Below are 8,636 nucleotides of genomic sequence, written 5' to 3' on the forward strand. Positions count from 1 at the left end.
AACCCACTCGTCCTGCAGGTCTTGAAAACCTGCAATTTTCCTGAGTCTCTGAAGTTTCCTTACGGGGGCCTTCTACGAATCGTAATCCCATCTATGAGTCGTCAACTTGATTCGTAGACTCTTCCTTTTCTTGATTCCATTTCCATCCTCAAAACCACTTCTACGAGTCAGTCCTACAACTCATAGAACTGACTACAACTCGTAGGTTGAGTCGTCAACTTGAAGACAGTCCAAATTTCCTTGAGTTTTTTCCCTTGTTTCAACTTTCCAACTTCCAGGGTCTTACAAACACCCATCTAGAACAACATTATTCATTTCTGCAGTTTAGGTACAAGAGTCCAGGTCTGATTCTTGTGCAGGGTATCAATCTCTTCTTACATTGTTGCTTGCCAATGGGGAATAGCAAGTGCCTGATCCACAGTATTGGGTTCCATACTTGACCACTGCTAGTGAGGTGTGAGTCATGGACATCTGTTTTGCCTTGTGTCTTGTCACCATATGATGCCCATCATTACTTGTTTTTGCAGGTTCAGGTCCATCTGATTAAGGTAGTTTATTAGCATTGTTCTCTATTTGTATACCCTGTGGATCAGTATAAAACATGTTAGGCTCATGTGCTTTCTTGTTGTCTATTGTATATGTTTCCTGATCGTCACTCAATAAGTCCTCAACAACACGTACATCACTAGTTTCACTTTTATTTTCACCATTTGATAAGGATTAAAAGCATTATCAGATGTAGACCTGATAGGAGAACCAGGAGGTACAGGTGGATGATCAACCAAAGGTTGTGTTCCTGTTGAATGTTCATCTAGCTCATGCATAAGGTGTGTTGATGCAGCTTGATCCAGATCTCTTGCAGCTTGATATAACAACACTTCGCCTGAATTATCAGCCTTTTTCTGCACAATAGAGAAGAATTCAAGAAAAGTAGCTTTATAAGGTGAAGACAGGTTGCAACTAGGTTGATCTGCTTGAACGTAAGGCAGGTTAAGTTCATCAATTATGATATTCCTAGAGACATAAACCCTCTTGGTTTGAGTGTGAACACATGTATCCTTTATGCAAACTGTTATAACCAATGAAGTAAGGATAACACCTACAACCAAAGACTTTGAGGTTGTTATAATCCGGAGGAACACCATGAAGTTTCACAAAAGGGACCTCATATTTTAGAACTAAGGAAGGCATCCTATTTATCAGGAAAACAAAAGTCAAGAAGGCTTCAACCCATAGGAACTGAGGCAGTTTAGCATGAAACAATAAAGTCAGTCCAGTTTCCATAATATGTCTATGTTTCCTCTCAGATATGCCTTCTGTTCAGGAGTATGTGGACACAATATATGTCTAATGATTCCAAAATTCTCTAAGTATTTAACAAATTGAGTTTGACTGAACTCACCACCTCTATCACTTTAAAATATTTTGATAGTGTTTGAAAACTGTTTCTCTAGCATTTTCTGAAATTTGAGGAAAACTTCAGAAAATTAAGATTTCTTCTTTAAGGGATAAAACCAAGTATATCTTGTATGATCATCCACAAAGATAATATATTACTTCATATGTTGAGGGGACTTAATTGGTGCTGGTCCACAAAGATCACGGTATCCTAATCTAGAGTGCAAATACTTTCTGACTTCTTCCAATCTTGTATTGTTGTTAAGGTATATATGATGTTTTCCAGTTGATAGAGTCCTCCTGTATTAAACCCCTTGGCCAGTGGTGTCCCTAACATCTTGTCCTTTATGAGAAAACTAAAGTCATCAAACACAAGAATTGCAGAATTATCCTTTGCAAGTTTACTAACTGAAAGGAGATTTTTCTTGATTTTAGGAACAATCAGAATGTCTTTGATTTTCAAACCTGACTTTTTGATGTTCCCAACATGTGTGATATTTAATTGTGATCCATTCCCAACAATTATCTTGTCTGTTCCATTATAGATATGGAGATTAGATAGATTACCTGTTGTATTTTTCATGTGAGTGGTTACACCAGAATTCATATACATGGCATCATTGTCTCCTGTGGCATTCTGCAAGTTGAAAGCCTGAGGGAGATCTTCTTCATCTTGGTAGGAATAATCCCACCTGTAAAAGTACTTCAAGGCAGAGTGATTATTTCTTCCACAGATTTGGCAGGCTTCAGAGGTGAATTTTCCTTTTTCAGTGTTTGAATTATGCATATTCTGATGATTGATTTGGATTTGGACTGGTCTGTCCTGTAGGCCTGAACCCCCTTTCCCTGGAATTGAAGTTGGAGCTTCCTCTCCTTTGGTTATAGCTATCTCTTCTTGTACCTCTTTGTGTAGTGAAAGCCATGTTTTAGTTCTGTTGGCTTACCTCCTCATCTTCTTCCCTCATGTCAAAACCTCTGAGGGGATTGACAAATTGACTCAAGGTGGGATAAAGAGATTTTTCCAATATGACAGTCCTAAAGGTTCTGTACTTAGAACCTAGCCCTCTTGCAAAGTTAATGACTTTGTTGTCTTCATCATCTGGCTTATGTATGGCATCAAGTCCATCACATATGCCCTTGAAATTCTTCACATACTCATCAAGCTTCTTTATTCCTAACTTAATGTTTTCTAGTTGATGCTTAAGCTGGAACTTCTTATTCTTTATGGCTTGAAGATATGCTCCTTCCAATCACTCCCACATCTCCTTGGTTGTTGAGGAGAAACATAATAAGGTACATACTCTTTTAAGTCATAGTTCCTAAAATCCAAGTCCTAACGAGCACATCTTGTTCATCCCAATCTAAGCCAAAAGACTTATCATTTTCGTTTCCTTCAACAGTCTTTCCAGTGTCGGTATTGGCTTCAGATTCACACTGCTCAGGTTCGATTTTTTGAATCAGTTTTGTCACTTTCATGACCTGCATCAATAAGAAAATCTGAGTCCTCCAAATAAGGTAGTTAGTAGGCTTGAGTTTGATGGGATTACCTTTTAATAAATAATTACTGCTTTTAAATATATTCTTTAATTATTATCATCTATAGCGATATATAACAATACTATGTATTTTATTAAATTTGTTGTTCTCTCTCGCTCTTTTTCTTTTCTTTCTCTGTCGCACGCTCTTTCTGCCTTTCTTTCTCTCTCGCGTGCTCTTTCTCCCTTTCTTTCTCTCTACACTCTCTCTTTATGAGCTCTCTTCAATCTCTCGATACCATGAAAAAATTTGAGATTCTATCAAAGATTGAGAACTAAGATTTACATTGTCATTTATAAAGAAGTTAGGGCTATTTAATTTTATAGCCCAAAGAATTGGGGCTGCTCAGTTTGTTGGAGAAGTGGACCAATTTCTCATTTGTTGCACTTTGGCGTCAACAACGATTCTCATTCTAGTGATTGTTATTTTAACAATCGTGTTCATATTCGAAGAATATTGAAGATGTGAAGATTTGAATATATGAAGATATGGAGCTATGAAGATAATGAAGATTTGAAAATATTAAAATTGGAATGATTTCTGCAATTTGTATTAAAAATGCATTGTCCCTGTATTATATTGTATTATAAGTGTGTTATAAATTGTTCTGGTTGGTATAACTAAGAAAGGAGTTATGTTTGCAATATGTATTATAAATGTATTGTTCATGAATAAAATATGTATTATATGTGTCTTATAAATATATTGGCTTGTCTTTCTAAGAAAATGAATGGTGTTTGCACTTTGTATTGAAAATATATTGTGTCTACAATATAAATGTATTATAAGTGTGTTATCTAAGTTATTATAGTTGGTATCACTAAGAAGAAAGTGAAGTCTACAATATGTATTAGAAATGTATTATTCATGAATTAAACATGTACTATACATTTCTTATAAATTGTTTTGATTTGTATCACTAAGAATAGGAGTGATTTTTTGTGATATATACTAAAAACGTATTGTGCATATATTATAAGTGTGTTGTCTAAATTATTCTAACTAACATTAGTAAGAATGTTATTCATGATTATGTGTGCAATATGTATTATAAATATATTATTCATGATTTTAATACAATTATGATACAAATCTAGTACAATTTTAATACAATTCTGAAAACTATGTCTTCTTCGAGCCTTAATCAAATATGTTTCCTAAAATCAATTCTAAACTTAACCAATCCCCCTTAAAATTGAGATATAAACTCCAAATGATATTTTTAATTATTTGCAAGAACAATCAATCCAAACTATTCACAAATTCGTAGAACTCAAATAATGAATTCAAAGTTTGAAGCTTTTTAATGACCACCATTGGTGAACCCCTTGTCGATTGTATTAGAAATTTGGAGGAGGAAGAGGATGTGGAGGAGGAGGAGGGGGAGGCGGGAGGAGGAGGAGGAGGAGACAAATAGAGATGGAGATGAGGCTTTTTGGAATCACTGTACAATTTTTAATTTCAAAATATTTCTACTGTTGTGTCGGAAAAAGATGATTTAAAATTAATTTCAACTTTATAGAGAAAAAATCAATTTTAGAAAAGAAGAGTCGCCACTTAATTTTTTAAAGAAATTAAGAAAACTTAATTTAAAAGACCCTAACAGATTTAAGTCTTAAAAATTAGAGAAAATGGGTAAGAATTCAAATTTCCACTTTGAGAAGGTGTTAGCACTTAAAATGGCCGCTAACATGCGGTTATCCGACGATTTGAAAATTATTTGACTAACTTTGGAAAAATACTTATAAGTAGTGAAGATAAATATACTTATTTGCGCAATAAATCAACTTGAAATACTTGAGATAATTTATCAAGAAAATATACTATTAAATGACTAAGTAAATAAATTTTAAATATGTTTAAAGAGAAGTAGTAGATCTAATGTATTTTAACTAAATTAAAGGCGATTAATATTTTGATTAAATAAGAAAAATCACTTGACCTATTTAGGAAAAAATCTATTTAGGGAAAGACACTCTAAACTCAACTGATTTGAAAGAACATCAACTTTAAAATCTTTAAGATAATTTGAAAGAAAATTATATTTGTTAAAATGTCTAAATAAAAGAACACACTTAAATGAAATCATTTTTAAAGAATAAATTAACAGAAAAAATGGTTTCTCTTTTAGGTTAAACCAAAATAAATCAACTACTACGCAAGTATAAATAAACGCAAATAAACAAATAAACTATTACAACCCGAATTAAACATAAATGAATAAAGTATGAAAATTTGGCCCAACACTTAGTTTTTGTACACCTGGACTAAGTTATTGGGTCACCTGCATTTAGGGCGTTAGGCCCAATTCCATTGTATATCGCGGATGTATATATACTGTATATCCGTGTATACAACACTATTTTCCTATATATCAGATTGTATATACACCGTATACAACCTATTTTCAGCTCCATCAACCTGTAAATCAACATCCCTTTCCATTTTTTTGAAGAGATCGAAAAAGAGAGTATTTAGGCCTCTGTGGCTCAACGTCGGAATGCAAATAATGGAGAAGGTCCATATTGGACTCGGACGATGGTTCATACAATAAACAAAGAGGATAAAATTAGTAAATGAATAGAGAGAAAGCAATTGTGATATGATTCTTATTAGTTGAATAAAGGATACTTAAACATCTCATTTTAAGTGCAATCACTAGGATCTAAAGAAACCCACTATGAAATTTGCATCTAAGGGCTAGATACCTCATTAATTCTATTTAATCATGTGTTGTACTAACTGACCAATTCATGCATAATATTTAATAATACAAATATGAGTTATTGTATATTAACAAACAAACACATAAACTTTACAGTAAATGAATAGAGACAACATAACTCATGATCAAATTACCACTAAATTCAACTTGGTATGGTGAGTACTTGAGGCATAAGAATGAAATATCAAGATACACATATGTATATATGCATAAAACTTAAAGGGATTACATATGAACATAATAAAATAACATAGTGACTAACAATATGCATATATCTAGAAAAAAGAAAAAACAAATACGGAAATATATTCGAGTAAATAAAGGGCATGGAATTAACATATACATTATACTAACTCAAATCTCAAAGCAAAATTTAAATCAATTAAGTCATGAAAGTTCTAATTATCAAGTAATTTAAGCATATATTTATTATCTAAATGATGATAAAAGAAGAAATTAAAAACTTAAAATTTATATCGTCAAACAAAACTATTTGGAAAAAATAATGAACGAAACTAAGAGTTTTCACATATTTGATAAAAATATCACCACACTTTAAGCAAGCCAAGAAATTTCTATCATTAATCTAATTAATCCTAACACATGCTTACTAAAAAAAAATAAGATTACAAATCAACTACATATAAGACATGGAATAATTATTCATTAAATAAAATAAAGCCGAAAAAAAGATTTTTACCTATTTTCGGGCAGCGATTGAGACGACGAATTTGAGGGCGATAAACTCCTTGAACCCACCAAGAAATGAGTGAAAGAACTAAAGGGAAAAAAATCAAAAATCTGAGACTAAAATTGTTTGTGATTTTTTTTTGTCTAATTTTTTTTGTTGTATTATGTTCTTGCTTTTTTTTGTGTGTGTGTTCTTCTTGTATGCTTTTGAATGTTGATGAATGTGGATGAATGTTGAGTAATTCTCCTCTTTTGTGATATATGTTGTTCTTCCCTCTTTTTTTTTTGAGAAAGCTGAATGTATTTTTTTTAAAAAAGAGTAAGGTTGGTGGGAGTAATCATGTGGTTTTTGAATAATGATAGATTTGATGGAGTGAAAAAGGAAAAAGAAAAAAGGAAAAGGAAAAGGATTGGGGTAGGAGAATGATGATATTTGGAAATTTTTAAAAAATGGGGTTTAGGTGGGATTGGGAGGTGAAAAGGGAAAGGAAGAAAGGGGTGGGTTAGTATTGTATAAGTATAATATATGTATTGCAGTAAGTAGGTGTTGGCCAAAATTATTATAAGAATTGAATTTTAGGTGAATAAGTGTTAGAATGTTGTAGTAGTGTTGGTTGTAGTTGTTATTGGACTTGTAGAGAATGGATGACAATATTGAGTTAGAATGACTTTGGGCCCAAATTTTAGGCTAAAAAAATAACTTGAAATTTGGTTAAAGGTGGAATGAAAAAAAATGGTTAGATTTGTAAGAAAAATGGCCACACAAAAATTTAATTTGTGAATTCAGCTAAAAATTAAATAAAATGAATCGATAATAATTAATTAAAGAGCTTCTTAATTCTAACCAAAATTAATTAATTATCTTAGTTATAAACTAATTAATTCAAAAAATATGATCTACTAATTTATGAAACAATAAAATTAAATTATTCTTACTACTATTATCTTTCATTTTTGAATATTTATAGAAATTAATAATTATATAGATAATTATATAGAATTATATATATATCATTAAAAATTATAAGAATGACAAATTTTTCTTTTAAAAATACACTTGAAAATATTTTGGTATTTTATAAAAGTAATTGCTTCAGATTGTTTAAAATTGAAGAAGCTCAATAACTAATATACGTTTGTGGAGGATCAAAATTGGGTGTCAACAACTATTTAGTTTTTTTAAAAAAATTATTGTATAGATGATAAATATTTTCTTAATATAGCATATCAAAATGATTTACCCTATAAAAGATTATACATATGGACACTTCTTATTTTATCTGTATAGCCACAAATATTTTCTTATCTTAGACCACAAGTTCCCAAAAAAAAATAGACTTGTGCCCAATGGAATTCATTGATATAAATTGAGACAGGATATTTCCTTCATCCCAATTTATGTGAAGATATTTGATTAGACACATGAATTTAAAACATTTACATTCCAGTACATAAAAGCCCCAAAATTTAGAGAAACTTTCAAAAATAACAAAGACTTGAAACATAATTAGGCTCTTTAGCTACAGTTTGCCTAATTACGTTTCAGTTGTAATGCCAATTTTCCTTAGTATATATCGTTGTGTTGTATAAATTGGGCTTTTAGAGAGTTTATACATCTAAATACAAATTGGTTAATTACTTAAATAATATATTATATAGCATTAATACGAATTTTAGTACATGTTTTACCTTTACCAAAAAGGGCGGTACTTTTCTTAGTCGAAATAAAAAAAGAAAAAAAGAATAAAAACAACCTTCTCTTTCTTCCTCTCTCTCTCTCCCTCTCCCTCTCTTTTTGCTCTTTTTTTCTGTCCGTTTTTTCTCTCTTTTTTCTGTCCATTTTTTCTCTTTCTTTTTCTTCCTCTTTTAAAAATAATAATTAATTATCCTAATTTAAAATTTAATTTTGGATTTGATATTACAGAAATGATGATTTTACAACTTCTTAAATTAGATGATTTTTTAAATGTAATACATATATAATGCATTTCTAATATAATAAAAGAAATAAATATGAATGATAAGTGTAATATTTTTTGAATTAAATATATTATAGGTATATTTCAATGCAGGTGGTGAATATATAACTAAAACATTTTTAATACAAATATATTATAAGTATTATGTGTGACTTTCAAATATTGCAGTACTATTCAAATTAATTTACGTTGTTAGAAATATATTATATTTGTTGAAATAACAACAGTTGATTTCATAACAATGTATAATATTAGATTCTAATTGTAATACATTTTGAATATAAAATATTATGCATATTATAATCATG

Source organism: Solanum dulcamara, chromosome 5 (genome assembly GCF_947179165.1).
Source record: "Solanum dulcamara chromosome 5, daSolDulc1.2, whole genome shotgun sequence".
Taxonomy (NCBI): domain Eukaryota; kingdom Viridiplantae; phylum Streptophyta; class Magnoliopsida; order Solanales; family Solanaceae; genus Solanum; species Solanum dulcamara.